Source organism: Montipora capricornis, chromosome 1, assembly GCF_036669925.1.
Source record: "Montipora capricornis isolate CH-2021 chromosome 1, ASM3666992v2, whole genome shotgun sequence".
Classification (NCBI taxonomy): Eukaryota; Metazoa; Cnidaria; class Anthozoa; order Scleractinia; family Acroporidae; genus Montipora; species Montipora capricornis.
Genome location: NC_090883.1, coordinates 13218680 through 13235792, shown reverse-complemented (window position 1 = coordinate 13235792; position 17113 = coordinate 13218680). Strand labels below are relative to the sequence as shown.

The window sequence follows — 17113 nt, the reverse complement described above, 5'->3', positions numbered from 1 at the left end:
CACCTGTCCCTGTAAGAATTTATTCTCTCGGGAACGCCTCGCAAATATTAACAAAGTCAACTTATTAGAAAACTTCTATTTCCAACAAGCTAGCATTTCACCATTGTATTTGTTAAGTGTATGTTTCTGAATTTTAAGCAGTAAGCAATCTTTCTTGGAGAATCTTGAGTAAACAAGACCAAATGAAAACGATAGCATATTTTCAGTACGGGATAGTTCAATGACAGTACTAAATCTTTCAGTCATCTAACCGTTCTAACATCACTTGTTACTTTCACTCTATTCGAAAAAATACCAAAAAACAACAAAACAAATTTCATCCCTTTTCCAAGTCATCTCATTCCCATTCCCAGTGGAGAGATTACACGCTCCGTTTTCAAAGAGGACGGATATTTACAGGGAACTATACAATGGTCGAGAGATACGTGACTTGCCAGGTAATTATAGGTTTTATTTTAATTACGTTTCCCATGTCATACTTTATATCATCGACCTTCCACCCACCAATTACAACACCTTCCACTCGCAACAATGGAAAACCTCGCCTACGATCATCTTCATAGTCATCATCTTCATGGTCCACTTCACGACAACCATTATCACGCAAACAGACAAGACACTCTGAACACACAGGAGGAGCAAGGATGCAAGGATGGCAAAGTCGGTTAGTGCGTGGCCTTGGTGCAAGAGGTCCTGACTTCGATTCCCGGATCTCGCATCCTTGTTTCGACTTCTTTCCTTTCCGTGTAGCTAAGTAGCTTTAAATACCCGTAAAATGGAGCACTGATGGAGAGGAGGGAGTAAAATGAGCGCACCGTCGACCTCAGGTTTGTCAGTTGAATTACTGTTACGAGTTATCGACCTTAAATATGGTTACTTTACTTTACTTTTACACAGACGGAGGACGACAGCATAGATCCACAGAACGCAAGAAGGATTCAAGAAGTTACAGCTCACGCAAAGAGAGCAGAAATCGTTTGCATATTCAAAGGCATCGCCATCATGAGAGAAATGATGACCCAAGGCATGGACATCCTAGAGAAACACCAGCCAACCCACAGCAATGACACTGACAAAATGTAAATCGTGTATGTTTCGGAATTTCAAGCAGTAAGCAATATTTCTTGCAGAACCTTGAGTACACAAGACCAAATGAAAACGATAGCATATTTTCAATACAGGGATAGTTCAATGACAGTACTAAATCTTTCAGTCATCTAACCGTTCTAACATCACTTGTTACTTTTACCGTTTTCGAAAAAAAAACCAAAAACAACAAAACAAATTTCATGCCTTTTGCAAGTCATACGATTCCCATTCCCGGTGGAGACATTACACGCTCCATTTAACTACAGTCTCAGACATAATTAGTTGGGACACTTCATGCGAACGTCCTCTATTCCCTTCTCGTGCGTCCCCTGCCCCTCTCAATGTTGTTTATCGCAGTTGAGTCACCGAATCTTTCACAGCAACATTGAGAGGGAAGGAAGAGGCATAAGTGTCCCAACAATTATGTCTGGGACTGTGTAAAAGAGGAATTCTTGGTATGTGAGTACTCGGTAGCTGCATTGGCGGGAAATCGTATCATACTTGTGTGCGTACACGTATCAGAGCGACATTAAATGCTGGGAGTAATGAACGATTTTAATCTGAAGAAGAAATCATTACACGAAATAAGTGTTCCCTTATTTTCTTAAAGAGTGTAACATTAACATTTCATAGACAAAACGATAAAGATATCAGCGGTCACGTTTGGGTTGAAGTAGCGATTGCGTGATACCTGAACAGTTTTTCACATGGTAAACAAAGATCTCTGGGTTAATTGAAAACAAATAACACGCGCTATAGTAGAAGGTGGTTGTAGGTTGTTACTATTCCCAAAAGAGGGGCGGCGTTTATTGCACAGATACCTCGTACTACGTTTATGATGGAGAATACACTTAGGCATGGATGATATGAGCTTATTGACAGTATCGATTGGTACGGAATAAAAGGTGTTAATAACTCGGGTCTTAAATGCAGGATATGATTCTCTGGTAATTTGTTGCTCAATAACTTGTTTCTGTAGTTTACGAGAAACCATAGGAAACAGTTTTTCGTGGCAAAGAACGTCAGCACATCTCGCAGGGAACTTGAGTAAATTTGCACGAGTTCTCCTCATGGCAGCTTTTGTCAAAGCGGAATTTTGACATGGACAATTGTCTTGAACAAATAAGTTCTCGTTCCCCTCATCTGACAGCGTAAACATCGTCGGAAAACGTTCATTGATGAAATTGGCAAAAAGCAACCCGTCATTTTTTCATACGGATGACAAAGAATTACACCTTTATTGTCGGAGATAGCTTCTACAAGTCTCACATATTTTCCACCTGTTCCTTCTTTTTTGCCTTTGGCCAAACAACCAGTTGTAAGGCCTTCGCCTCGTTTTCGCCAAATTCGTTCCTTCGGAGCCAAAGCCTGGTCTAAGGGATTTCTCTTATACGCATATGACACACAATTAAGATAGAAAGCCACACGTTTAGTCCAGATATCAGAACCGTGATCTTTTTTCATTTGTTGCGCAAACCTCAGCCTTTTCTTCATATCAAGGACCATCAAGACACCTTTTTTACGCGCTTGTAGATAAAAATACCCTTGAGAATTTAAGAAACAGGACACCGTTCTCACTGATACCTTTTTGGAAGAAATTCCAGCTTCTTGCATAATTCTTTCACAGGAAAAGTTGCTCTCTTTCTCTCGAAGTCTTTTCATGGCTCTCAGAAGCCGCCTTCCGTCTCTCGAACTTAATTTGAACGGTCTTCCCCTTTATCCTTGTTGTTTGTAACATGCTCTCATGGCAAGAATGCCTTCTTTCTTTATTCTCCACACGCTTCCCCTTGAAATGTGGCACATTTCGGCAACTTTCCGTATGGAGAAACCCTGAATTGTACACAGATAGTACACACGTGCTCTTGTGACACTATCAATGGGAAATTTAAAGACCATGCCGCAAACTCTCTATGGCAGTATTTTTAAAGCTTGCGCTGAATACACTTTTTGCGAACTGGATATTGTTAACATTAAGGGTTTCTTTATATACATTGCTTAATTCCTCCCCTTCATTAGAATGTCACAACGGCCTACATTAACTGTGCCCCCTTGTGACCCCAGCAACAATTATGTCTGGGACAACAGTAGGTCTGTTTATTTTCATTGTAATTACTTTCCTTATTTGGTATTAGTCTTCATGCTTAAAATTCAATTGTACTTTAGGTAACCGTTACTTCTAAAGATGTATGTTGGAGCATACGAAATGTCAAGTTCATAAGAAGTTTTACAACATGCGTTATCTCGTTGTGTTTACAACCGCAGTTTGTTTGTTATGTTTACTCAAGTTGAAATGGCCGAAGAATAAGAGTGTCTATAAGTTAAGTTACCTGGCATGTTTACTTGCGAAACAAAGGATACATCTGTGTCAAAATGATTGCAAGACGTCGGATTTTTGTTTTTGTTACTTTGGTTTTTTATCTTTCAAGTGTTATAAAGTTTGAAAGTCTGTTATCTAACCACACACTAACAACTTAACACGCCTTACTAATTATACTTACACATCGCAAAAAAAACAAGTGATGTCGGATCCCGCGAAAAAGGACGGAGAGAACCTCCTGAACATAAGAGAGGTGGATGGCCCTGAGGGCGCGAAGGGCATGGCAGAAGTGTGTGAGCGGACCAACATGATGACAATAACAGAATCTAACCAGAACTTAACAAACGTTAACATACCGGTCTACCAGACGGAAACACCTTTAGGAGACGAAACCACACCTAAATCCACATCATCCACCCACCATTACAACACCTTCCACTCGCAACAAACGAAAACCTCGCCCACGGTCATCTTTATGGTCCACTTCGCGAAAAACATTATCACGCAAACGGACAAGACAAACCAAACACACAGTCGGACGACAATGGCATAGATCGACAGAACGCAGGACAGATTCAAGAAGTTACAGCTCACACAAAGAGAGCAGAAATCGTTTGCATATTCAAAGGCAATGCCACCATGAGAGAAATGATGACCCAAGGCATGGACATCCTAGAGAAACGCCAGCCAACCCACAGCAAAGACACCGACAAAATGTAAATCAGGCAAGAAGACGAAAGAGGTGTTTAACTGTGGGCCGGTTGGCCACCTCAAAAGAGAGTGCAGACAACCCAGAGGAAGAGTCAAAAAAATATTAAATGCACAAAACAGTACTTTTGTTTTGAAAGCACCTATAACCAACCTTCATATTCACAAATAAAAAGCTTCATCTGTCCCTGTAAGAATTTATTCTGTCGGGAATGCCTCGCAAATATTAACAAACTCAACTTAAATTACAAAACTTCTATTTGCAACAAGCCAGCATTTCACCATTGTATTTGTTACGTGTATGTTTCTGAATTTCAAGCAGTAAGCATTTATTTCTTGCAGAACCTTGAGTAAACGAGACCAAATGAAAACGATAGCATATTTTCAATACAGGGATAGTTCCATCACAGTACTAAATCTTTCAGTAATCTGACCCTTCTAACATCACTTGTCACTTTCACTGTTTTCGAAAAAAGACCAAAAAACAACATAACAAATTTCATGCCTTTTGCAAGTCATACGATTCCCATTCCCGGTGGAGACATTACATGCTCCATTTAACTAGGTCTGTTTATTTTCATTGTCCTTACTTTCCTTATTTGGTATTAGTCTTCATGCTTAAATTCAATTGTACTTTAGGTAACCGTTACTTCTGAAGATGTATGTTGGAGCATACGAAACGTCAAGTTCATAAAAAGTTTTAGAACATGCGTTATCTCGTTATGCTTATACCCGCAGTTTGATTGTTATTTTTACTCAAGTTGAAATGGCCGAAGAATAAGAGTGTCTATGAGTTAAGTTGACTTGTATGTTTACTCGCGAAACAAAGGATACATCAGTGTCAAAATGATTGCAAGACATCGGATTTTTGTTCATATTCACAAATAAAAAGCTTCACCTGTCCCTGTAAGAATTTATTCTGTCAGGAACGCCTCGCAAATATTAACAAAGTCAACTTATTAGAAAACTTCTATTTGCAACAAGCCACCATTTCACCATGGTATTTGTTACGTGTATGTTTCTGAATTTCAAGCACTCACTGTAAGTAATATTTCTTGCAGGACCTTGAGTAAACAAGACCAAATGAAAACGATAGCATATTTTCAATACAGCGATAGTTCAATCACAGTACTAAATCTTTCAGTAATCCGACCCTTCTAACATCACTTGTTACTTTCACTGTTTTCGAAAAAAGACCAAAAAACAACATAACAAATTTCATGCCTTTTGCAAGTCATACGATTCCCATTCCCGGTGGAGACATTACACGCTGCATTTCACTAGGTCTGTTTATTTTCATTGTCCTTACTTTCCTTATTTGGTATTAGTCTTCATGCTTAAATTCAATTGTACTTTAGGTAACCGTTACTTCTGAAGATGTATGTTGGAGCATACGAAACGTCAAGTTCATAAAAAGTTTTAGAACATGCGTTATCTCGTTATGCTCATACCCGCAGTTTCATTGTTATTTTTACTCAAGTTGAAATGGCCGAAGAATAAGAGTGTCTATGAGTTAAGTTGACTTGTATGTTTACTCGCGAAACAAAGGATACATCAGTGTCAAAATGAATTCAAGACATCGGATTTTTGTTCATATTTACAAATAAAAAGCTTCACCTGTCCCTATAAGAATTTATTCTGTCAGGAACGCCTCGCAAATATTAACAAAGTCAACTTATTAGAAAACTTCTATTTGCAACAAGCCACCATTTCACCATGGTATTTGTTACGTGTATGTTTCTGAATTTCAAGCACTCACCGTAAGTAATATTTCTTGCAGGACCTTGAGTAAACAAGACCAAATGAAAACGATAGCATATTTTCAATACAGCGATAGTTCAATCACAGTACTAAATCTTTCAGTCATCTAACCCTTCTAACATCACTTTTACTTTTACTGTTTTCGAAAAAAGACCAAAAAACAACATAACAAATTTCATGCCTTTTGCAAGTCATACGATTCCCATTCCCGGTGGAGACCTTACATGCTCCATTTAACTAGGTCTGTTTATTTTCATTGTCCTTACTTTGCTTAATTGGTATTAGTCTTCATGCCTAAATTCACTTGTTTTTTACGTAACCGTTGCTTCTGAAGATTTATGTTGGGGCATACGAAACGTCAAGTTCATAAAAAGTTTTACAACATGCATAGTACTGTGAAGATTCATCTATCCGGGAATATGATAGCAGGCGAAGCATAAACTTGAATACTCCGGATATTTTGTGGACTGGACTGTGGACTGGTGTTGTTGGTGACGTCACCCTCGGAAGTAGGCGGGAAATTCGAAGGTTTCCGAGCGGCCCCCTCCCTCTCTTCCTATGGAGGTTGGTCCAGATGGGGGACAAGTTGTAGCGGACTTCATCCTTGTTGAGTGAAGTGCATAGAGTCGGAATGTGGATCGCTTCCTTCACACCTCTTTCAAACCACTTAGGTTCAACCTCCAAAATCTCGGCGTTAGCAATATCGATGGAATGTCCCGGTTCAGTAGTGTGTATGTGCCTGGAGACCTCGGAAATAGAGGTGTTGGGGGATCTGTGCTCCATGAATCTGGCCTTGAACGACCGTTCTGTCTCTCCTACGTAAGATGCCGGACACTCCTCACATGGAATGTGGTAAACTGGACCTGTGACTTGGAGTTTGTACTTGGAGTTTGTCCAGTTTGTCCTTAAGCCTGACCAGTAGTTGCCGTAAGGTATTAGATGGTTTGAAGTAGGCTGGGATGTTGTAGCCTTTCAGGATTCTTCCCAGTTCTTCAGAGAACCCATGGATATACGGCCGGGTATTTCTTCTTGCTGGTGCCGGATGATGGTAGTGTGGTGGCTTGACTTGAAGGCTGTTGTTTCTCATCGGGCTGTTTAGGGTCTTTCAGAGCCAACTAGGGTAACCATTGTAGCTCAGAGAAGTCCTAACATGATCAATCTCCCCCTCTCTGTCCTTGGAGTCACTGAAGATGGATTCCGTGCGGTGCGCCAGGGTCCTAACCACTCCCCTCTTATGTTCCAAGGGGTGGTTACTCTCAAAGTTGAGGTACTGGTCTGTGTGCATGGCCTTTTTGTAGACTCTCATCTTTATGGTACAATCCCCATTGATCACGGACCACATGTCCAGGAAACCCAAGGGCTCTCTCTGTGTTGTTGTGTTCTGAGTGGGTCTCAACTTCTCCCTCGGTGGTCCACTTCATGTCATCATCTATGCTGTTAAGATGGTCTGTGAACTCTTGGGCATAGGCCTTCTTTAGTTTCGTATGTGTGTCGTCAATGTACCGCCGCCACCAGGTAGGGGGTGCGCGGCCGTCGTCATGGCCTTCTGTTCAAAGTCCTCCATGTACAGATTACACACAATGGGGGAAACTGGGGACCCCATTGTAGCTCCATGGATCTGTTGGTAGAACTGACCTTGGTACAGGAAGTATGTACAATTCAAACACAAACCGAGTAGAGTCACAACATCCTTGGGGGCCATAGGGGTCCTATCCTTCAAGGTGTCGTCCTCCTCGAGCTTCTTGTGGATCAGTACAGGGGCTTTGTCAACGGGAACGCTGGTGAAAAGGACTGAGACATCATAAGACCTGACACGTCGCCCCAGACGAAGAACTCAGGTCTCATGATGTCTCAGTCCTTTTCACCAGCGTTCCCGTTGACAAAGCCCCTGTACTGATCCACAAGAAGCTCGAGGAGGACGATACCTTGAAGGATAGGACCCCTATGGCCCCCAAGGATGTTGTGACTCTACTCGGTTTGTGTTTGAACTGTACATACTTCCTGTACCAAGGTCAGTTCTACCAACAGATCCATGGAGCTGCAATGGGTTCCCCCCATTGTGTGTAATCTGTACATGGAGGACTTTGAACAGAAGGCCATAACGACGGCCGCCCACCCCCTACCTGGTGCTGGCGGTACATTGACGACACCCATACGAAACTAAAGAAGGCCCACGCCCAAGAGTTCACACACCATCTCAACAGCATAGACGATGACATCAAGTGGACCACCGAGGGAGAAGTTGAGACCCACTCCGAAGACAACAACACAGAGAGAGCCCTTGTGTTCCTGGACACCTGGTCCGTGATCAATGAGGATGGTACTATAAAGATGAGAGTCTACAGAGAGGCCACGCACACAGACCAGTACCTCAACTTTGAGAGTAACCACCCCTTGGAACATAAGACTCCCCTCTTATGTTGCAAGGGGTGGTTACTCTCAAAGTTGAGGTACTGGTCTGTGTGCGTGGCCTTTTTGTAGACTCTCATCTTTATGGTACAATCCCCATTGATCACGGACCACATGTCCAGGAAACCCAAGGGCTCTCTCTGTGTTGTTGTGTTCTGAGTGGGTCTCAACTTCTCCCTCGGTGGTCCACTTGATGTCATCATCTATGCTGTTGAGATGGCCTGTGAACTCTTGGGCATAGGCCTTCTTTAGTTTCGTATGTGTGTCGTCAATGTACCGCCGCCACCAGGTAGGGGGTGGGTGGCCGTCGTCATGGTCTTCTGTTCAAAGTCCTTAATGTACAGATTACACACAATGGGGGAAACTGGGGACCCCATTGTAGCTCCATGGATCTGTTGGTAGAACTGACCTTGGTACAGGAAGTATGTACAGTTCAAACACAAACCGAGTAGAGTCACAACATCCTTGGGGGCCATAGGGGTCCTATCCTTCAAGGTGTCGTCCTCCTCGAGCTTCTTGTGGATCAGTACAGGGGCTTTGTCAACGGGAACGCTGGTGAAAAGGACTGAGACATCATAAGACCTGACACGTCGCCCCAGACGAAGAACTCAGGTCTCATGATGTCTCAGTCCTTTTCACCAGCGTTCCCGTTGACAAAGCCCCTGTACTGATCCACAAGAAGCTCGAGGAGGACGACACCTTGAAGGATAGGACCCCTATGGCCCCCAAGGATGTTGTGACTCTACTCGGTTTGTGTTTGAACTGTACATACTTCCTGTACCTAGGTCAATTCTACCAACAGATCCATGGAGCTGCAATGGGTTCCCCCCATTGTGTGTAATCTGTACATGGAGGACTTTAAACAGAAGGCCATAACGACGGCCGCGCACCCCCTACCTGGTGGTGGTGGTACATTGACGACACCCATACGAAACTAAAGAAGGCCCATGCCGAAGAGTTCACAGACCATCTCAACAGCATAGACGATGACATCAAGTGGACCACCGAGGGAGAAGTTGAGACCCACTCCGAAGACAACAACACAGAGAGAGCCCTTGTGTTCCTGGACACCTGGTCCGTGATCAATGAGGATGGTACTATAAAGATGAGAGTCTACAGAGAGGCCACGCACACAGACCAGTACCTCAACTTTGAGAGTAACCACCCCTTGGAACATAAGACTCCCCTCTTATGTTCCAAGGGGTGGTTACTCTCAAAGTTGAGGTACTGGTCTGTGTGCATGGCCTTTTTGTAGACTCTCATCTTTATGGTACAATCCCCATTGATCACGGACCACATGTCCAGGAAACCCAAGGGCTCTCTCTGTGTTGTTGTGTTCTGAGTGGGTCTCAACTTCTCCCTCGGTGGTCCACTTGATGTCATCATCTATGCTGTTAAGATGGTCTGTGAACTCTTGGGCATAGGCCTTCTTTAGTTTCGTATGTGTGTCGTCAATGTACCGCCGCCACCAGGTAGGGGGTGCGCGGCCGTCAACATGGCCTTCTGTTCAAAGTCCTCCATGTACAGATTACACACAATGGGGGAAACTGGGGACCCCATTGTAGCTCCATGGATCTGTTGGCAGAACTGACCTTGGTACAGGAAGTATGTACAATTCAAACACAAACCGAGTAGAGTCACAACATCCTTGGGGGCCATAGGGGTCCTATCCTTCAAGGTGTCGTCCTTCTCGAGCTTCTTGTGGATCAGTACAGGGGCTTTGTCAACGGGAACGCTGGTGAAAAGGACTGAGACATCATAAGACCTGACACGTCGCCCCAGACGAAGAACTCAGGTCTCATGATGTCTCAGTCCTTTTCACCAGCGTTCCCGTTGACAAAGCCCCTGTACTGATCCACAAGAAGCTCGAGGAGGACGATACCGTGAAGGATAGGACCCCTATGGCCCCCAAGGATGTTGTGACTCTACTCGGTTTGTGTTTGAACTGTACATACTTCCTGTACCAAGGTCAGTTCTACCAACAGATCCCTGGAGCTGCAATGGGTTCCCCCCATTGTGTGTAATCTGTACATGGAGGACTTTGAACAGAAGGCCATAACGACGGCCGCCCACCCCCTACCTGGTGCTGGCGGTACATTGACGACACCCATACGAAACTAAAGAAGGCCCACGCCCAAGAGTTCACAGACCATCTCAACAGCATAGACGATGACATCAAGTGGACCACCAAGGGAGAAGTTGAGACCCACTCCGAAGACAACAACACAGAGAGAGCCCTTGTGTTCCTGGACACCTGGTCCGTGATCAATGAGGATGGTACTATAAAGATGAGAGTCTACAGAGAGGCCACGCACACAGACCAGTACCTCAACTTTGAGAGTAACCACCCCTTGGAACATAAGACTCCCCTCTTATGTTCCAAGGGGTGGTTACTCTCAAAGTTGAGGTACTGGTCTGTGTGCATGGCCTTTTTGTAGACTCTCATCTTTATGGTACAATCCCCATTGATCACGGACCACATGTCCAGGAAACCCAAGGGCTCTCTCTGTGTTGTTGTGTTCTGAGTGGGTCTCAACTTCTCCCTCGGTGGTCCACTTCATGTCATCATCTATGCTGTTAAGATGGTCTGTGAACTCTTGGGCATAGGCCTTCTTTAGTTTCGTATGTGTGTCGTCAATGTACCGCCGCCACCAGGTAGGGGGTGCGCGGCCGTCGTCATGGCCTTCTGTTCAAAGTCCTCCATGTACAGATTACACACAATGGGGGAAACTGGGGACCCCATTGTAGCTCCATGGATCTGTTGGTAGAACTGACCTTGGTACAGGAAGTATGTACAATTCAAACACAAACCGAGTAGAGTCACAACATCCTTGGGGGCCATAGGGGTCCTATCCTTCAAGGTGTCGTCCCCCTCGAGCTTCTTGTGGATCAGTACAGGGGCTTTGTCAAGGGGAACGCTGGTGAAAAGGACTGAGACATCATAAGACCTGACACGTCGCCCCAGACGAAGAACTCAGGTCTCATGATGTCTCAGTCCTTTTCACCAGCGTTCCCGTTGACAAAGCCCCTGTACTGATCCACAAGAAGCTCGAGGAGGACGACACCTTGAAGGATAGGACCCCTATGGCCCCCAAGGATGTTGTGACTCTACTTGGTTTGTGTTTGAACTGTACATACTTCCTGTACCAAGGTCAGTTCTACCAACAGATCCATGGAGCTGCAATGGGTTCCCCCCATTGTGTGTAATCTGAACATGGAGGACTTTGAACAGAAGGCCATAACGACGGCCGCCCACCCCCTACCTGGTGCTGGCGGTACATTGACGACACCCATACGAAACTAAAGAAGGCCCACGCCCAAGAGTTCACACACCATCTCAACAGCATAGACGATGACATCAAGTGGACCACCGAGGGAGAAGTTGAGACTCACTCCGAAGACAACAACACAGAGAGAGCCCTTGTGTTCCTGGACACGTGGTCCGTGATCAATGAGGATGGTACTATAAAGATGAGAGTCTACAGAGAGGCCACGCACACAGACCAGTACCTCAACTTTGAGAGTAACCACCCCTTGGAACATAAGACTCCCCTCTTATGTTCCAAGGGGTGGTTACTCTCAAAGTTGAGGTACTGGTCTGTGTGCGTGGCTTTTTTGTAGACTCTCATCTTTATGGTACAATCCTCATTGATCACGGACCACATGTCCAGGAAACCCAAGGGCTCTCTCTGTGTTGTTGTGTTCTGAGTGGGTCTCAACTTCTCCCTCGGTGGTCCACTTGATGTCATCATCTATGCTGTTGAGATGGCCTGTGAACTCTTGGGCATAGGCCTTCTTTAGTTTCGTATGTGTGTCGTCAATGTACCGCCGCCACCAGGTAGGGGGTGGGTGGCCGTCGTCATGGTCTTCTGTTCAAAGTCCTCCATGTACAGATTACACACAATGGGGGAAACTGGGGACCCCATTGTAGCTCCATGGATCTGTTGGTAGAACTGACCTTGGTACAGGAAGTATGTACAGTTCAAACACAAACCGAGTAGAGTCACAACATCCTTGGGGGCCATAGGGGTCCTATCCTTCAAGGTGTCGTCCTCCTCGAGCTTCTTGTGGATCAGTACAGGGGCTTTGTCAACGGGAACGCTGGTGAAAAGGACTGAGACATCATAAGACCTGACACGTCGCCCCAGACGAAGAACTTAGGTCTCATGATGTCTCAGTCCTTTTCACCAGCGTTCCCATTGACAAAGCCCCTGTACTGATCCACAAAAAGCTCGAGGAGGACGACACCTTGAAGGATAGGACCCCTATCGCCCCCAAGGATGTTGTGATTCTACTCGGTTTGTGTTTGAACTGTACATACTTCCTGTACCAAGGTCAGTTCTACCAACAGATCCATGGAGCTGCAATGGGTTCCCCCCATTGTGTGTAATCTGTACATGGAGGACTTTGAACAGAAGGCCATAACGACGGCCGCCCACCCCCTACCTGGTGCTGGCGGTACATTGACGACACCCATACGAAACTAAAGAAGGCCTACGCCCAAGAGTTCACAGACCACCTCATTAGGATAGATGATGACATCAAGTGGACCACCGAGGGAGAAGTTGAGACCCACTCCGAAGACAACAACACAGAGAGAGCCCTTGTGTTCCTGGACACGTGGTCCGTGATCAATGAGGATGGTACCATAAAGATGAGAGTCTACAGAAAGGCCACACACACAGACCAGTACCTCAACTTTGAGAGTAACCACCCCTTGGAACATAAGAGGGGAGTGGTTAGGACCCTGGCCCATCGCACGGAATCCATCTTCAGTGACCCCAAGGACAGAGAGGGGGAGATTGATCATGTTAGGACTGCTCTGAGCTACAATGGTTACCCTAGTTGGCTTCTGAAAGACCCTAAACAGCCCGCTGAGGAACAACAGCCTTCAAGTCAAGCCGCGACACTACCATCATCTGGCACCAGCAAGAAGAAATACCCGGTCTTCAAGCCATATATCCGTGGGTTCTCTGAAGAACAGAGAAGAATCCTGAAAGGCTACAACATCCCAGCCTACTTCAAACCATCTAATACCTTACGGCAACTACTGGTCAGGCTTAAGGAGAAACTGGACAAACTCCAAGTCACGGGTCCAGTTTACCACATTCCATGTGAGGATTGTCCCCCATCTTATGTAGGAGAGACAGAACGGTCGTTCAAGGCCCGATTCATGGAGCACAGATTCCCAGCTCCTCTACTTCTGAGGTGTCCAGGCACGTACACACTACTGAACCGGGACATTCCATCGATATTGCTAACGCAGAGATTTTGGAGGTTGAACCGAGGTGGTTTGAAAGAGGTGTGAAAGAAGCCATCCACATTCGGACTCTATGCCCTTCACTCAACAAGGACCGAGGCCGCTACAACTTGTCCCCCATCTGGACCAGCCTCCTAAGGAAAAGAGGGAGGGGGCCGCTCGGAAACCTTCGAATTTCCTGCTTACTTCCGAGGATGACGTCACCAACAACACTAGTCATGTGAAAAGTAAGTCCACAAAATATCCGGAGTATTCAAGTTTCCTCGGAGCAAACTGCCAATCAAAACACCAACATTGCGTCAAAAAAATTGCAAAGTGGTGTGCAAATGAACCAAGGGCTTCACTGTAACAGTGAAAAATATTAATTTTTCATCTGCAAAAAAGATTATAATTAATTTCTTTTCACCATCTCTGGAGAGATCACTTGGGAAAAACGCAAGGATCAAAATATTACATTTGCATTATTAATGCATGGGTTCCCACATTCCTTGCTAAATTTGCATAGCACAAAAGAGAAAAATCACTTGAGATGTAACGCAACAATCTGGGGCCTGTTGCTCGAAGCCTGGTTAGTGCTAACCGTTGGTTAAAGAGGTATCAAATCCTATAGGTTTCCATGCTATTTAACACTGGTTAGTGCTAACCATGCTTCAAGCAACCCGGGCCAGTTCAACTCATACTGTTATCATGGCGGAATGCGATCAAGATGTGCTCGAAAATGAAGACGTAATGGCCAATGTAGAAAGGTTTATACGATATGGATGCGGGTGCTCTCGTGGTGTGGAAGGTGGGGCTAAACAATAGACTACAGGGCCACTTGTGGTTACATGTTAGATAGAGCTTTCTATACCAGAACCTTCTGATCTGCAAAGGTATGTTTTCACAACTCTATGGTTTAAGCTATTCATGGTGCCGAAGGTTAAAAGAGCACTGCCAACAAAACAGACTTTCCCAAAGGATCCACCACAACAGCAAGCGCTTACCTCACACTTTCACCCTAAGCAATCGCGGCGACAGTTACAGTTAAAAACTATTTGAAGCGCAACAAAATAATAAATATAGATAACAAGCAAGAATTCGATGCAAATCGATGAGATCAAACAAGAAACACCATATGACGCATAACTATCTCGAGTGGAAACCGGTCGTTTCGCCTACAGCGTCGATTCCCCTACACACTTAAAGTGGATTCGCCTACACTAGTAAAGTCGATTCACCTACATATTGTTTTGCGAACTCATTGATAAAAGCTCACGTGTAACACAAAACATTCATGTTCAACTCCAGAGTGGACAGTGATAGGGTCTTGGACAAAAGCCACTGACAGTAAGCACTTGCACAGCTATCAAAATATTAAGTGACTACACTTCACTTAACCAAACACACTGTGATTACTGATTACATTTACTTGGATAAACACAGTAAGCGCTCATTACAAACGCTTGCGCAGCACTTACCGAAGCAGGTGAGATTTTTTTCATTTCAATAGGACATTGTTTCGAGACTTTATGGTCGCTTGCACAGCACTTACCGAAGGAGGTGAGATTTTTTCACTTTCAATAGGACATTGCTTCAAGACTTTAATTAAAGTTAACACCAACAATATCTTCCAATCACGAAGCTGCGATTTCGATCCGTCTTGATCGGGCGTTGCGGTATAAAAGCGCTGTGATTTTTGTTTAATCCATTCCACTAACCTTCTCAGAATAGTCTTGATCGCGACGGCTCTTATTGGATATGAACAGCTATTATTGTTTATTTTGCGCTGAAGAAGTAACCTCAAGACAAGAAGCACTCCTATGTGATGGTTGCGACAGATGGCAACATCGGCGATTCTAGGCTGGCATTACAAGGGAACAGTAAAGAGAGGTAGTGAGATCAGGTCTAGAGGTTATTTGGCGATGCCTGTCTTGCAGCGCCAGTTCAACCCCAATTGCTGAAAGTACAAGACTCAGCTACCACGATATGGACGCCTTCGACATTCCGGCGTCATTTGAGATAGACAATGAACAAACAGGGACAAACAGGTATGGGTACTTTTTCAATTTGCAAATTAGCCGTGCGCCACAATTACGCAATGGAGTTTGATTATATATTGTTTTTAGTGTGCTAAGAATGTTCAGTTCTTGTTTGTAGGCGAGTTACGCTTTTAGAGAACTACTGTTTCGTCAAATTTTCACGAAATTCTAACACGGGGTTCCTTAGAAAACATTTCATTTCCATTGAAAGAACCAGTCACAAATTTTGGTCAAATGATCGATAGTATTTGCTACAACCCTAGCCCGCGCTTAATAGCATCACCAACAGAATCTGTAAAGCACACGCTAAATGCAAATAAATTTTGGTGTTTACAAATTGACATTATTAACAAAGTTTACAGAGCAACAGCAGCAAGTAATATAAAACTTAATAAATAGTAAACAAATAAGTGAATAGACAGAACAAAAGGATTCGCAAGCTGTATTGATAGAAATTACATGATTGTTACAAATTTATAAGCTTTTGATTACTTCAAGAATTGAAGAAGGTATAAGGTAGCATTTTCTTCTTGATTTTCGAACACAAAAACGGGTCTCCTCACCATTCTCCTCGCAGCTCCCCTACCAAAATTTTCCCTCGCCGGTAAACAATCCAACAAGGCTTGTATCGGTTATTGATTTGCCTCGCGGGCAAACAATCAGGCAACACTTGCATCGGTTATTTATTTATTCATTTGTCAGTGTGTAGGCGAATCGACGTTACTTATGTAGGCGAATCGACTTTAAGTGTGTTGGTAAATCGACTTCAGTGTAGGCGAATCGAATGTCCTTGCCTGACAAATTGTTGATGACGGTTCCAAAAAGTCGAATGCTAAATCGTAACTTTATGCGACAATCAGACATAAAATCAAATATTACCTGCTTTTAGTTAAGGCTTACCTTCTTAAGTTGAATTATTATCCGTATTCCTTGCTTTGGATCAGCAAAGGAGTATCGTTAGACTCGAATGACAAGCCCGCGAAAGAGACTGCTGACCACAAACTGAAGAGTCCTCGTTTCCCTGATTCACATGGCGAGTACTGGCTATCAGCATCAGCCGTAAAAATGATACCATCGTACGGCTGTAAGCCGATCATCGTATACTATGCTACCACTTCTTTCTCATTTGTATAGAATTCTGAGAATTCTGTTCTGCGTACATTCTCTTTTGCCTCCATTCTGTTAAATACGCACCTTGTATAGGAAGGCAAGCTCAGTTTTTACGCTCAAGTGGGATAGATTAGGGTAAAGCATAAGCTACTTTCGCCGTCGGCGGGTGTGGGCCGCTAAGTATTTCGATCAACATGTCGATCTTCCTTACTTGTTCGGCGACGTACTTGCTGGGATTTCTTTTGAAGTCCATTCTTTATGTTGTTCCACTTCCACGCTACGAAGGGGAAATCAAGGCTCAAGTCAGTGTAAGGTATCATAAAGTAGATGTAAGATGTAGTATACCAAGACAACATTGCTATAAGTTGTGATGCTGTAGGGGATTCTTGCGGCACCTGTGGAGGCACCAGTGTAGTGGTCGGCTGAAACTCAGGATCACCC

The 17113-nt window shown here is 44.2% G+C and overlaps 2 pseudogenes; both read left to right on the top strand.

The window, feature by feature from the left end:
- Positions 1 to 17113, top strand: part of LOC138058172 (uncharacterized) — a 249078-nt pseudogene that overhangs the window by 110883 nt on the left and 121082 nt on the right.
- LOC138048962 (uncharacterized) overlaps positions 14232 to 17113 on the top strand; it is a 5749-nt pseudogene continuing 2867 nt past the window's right edge.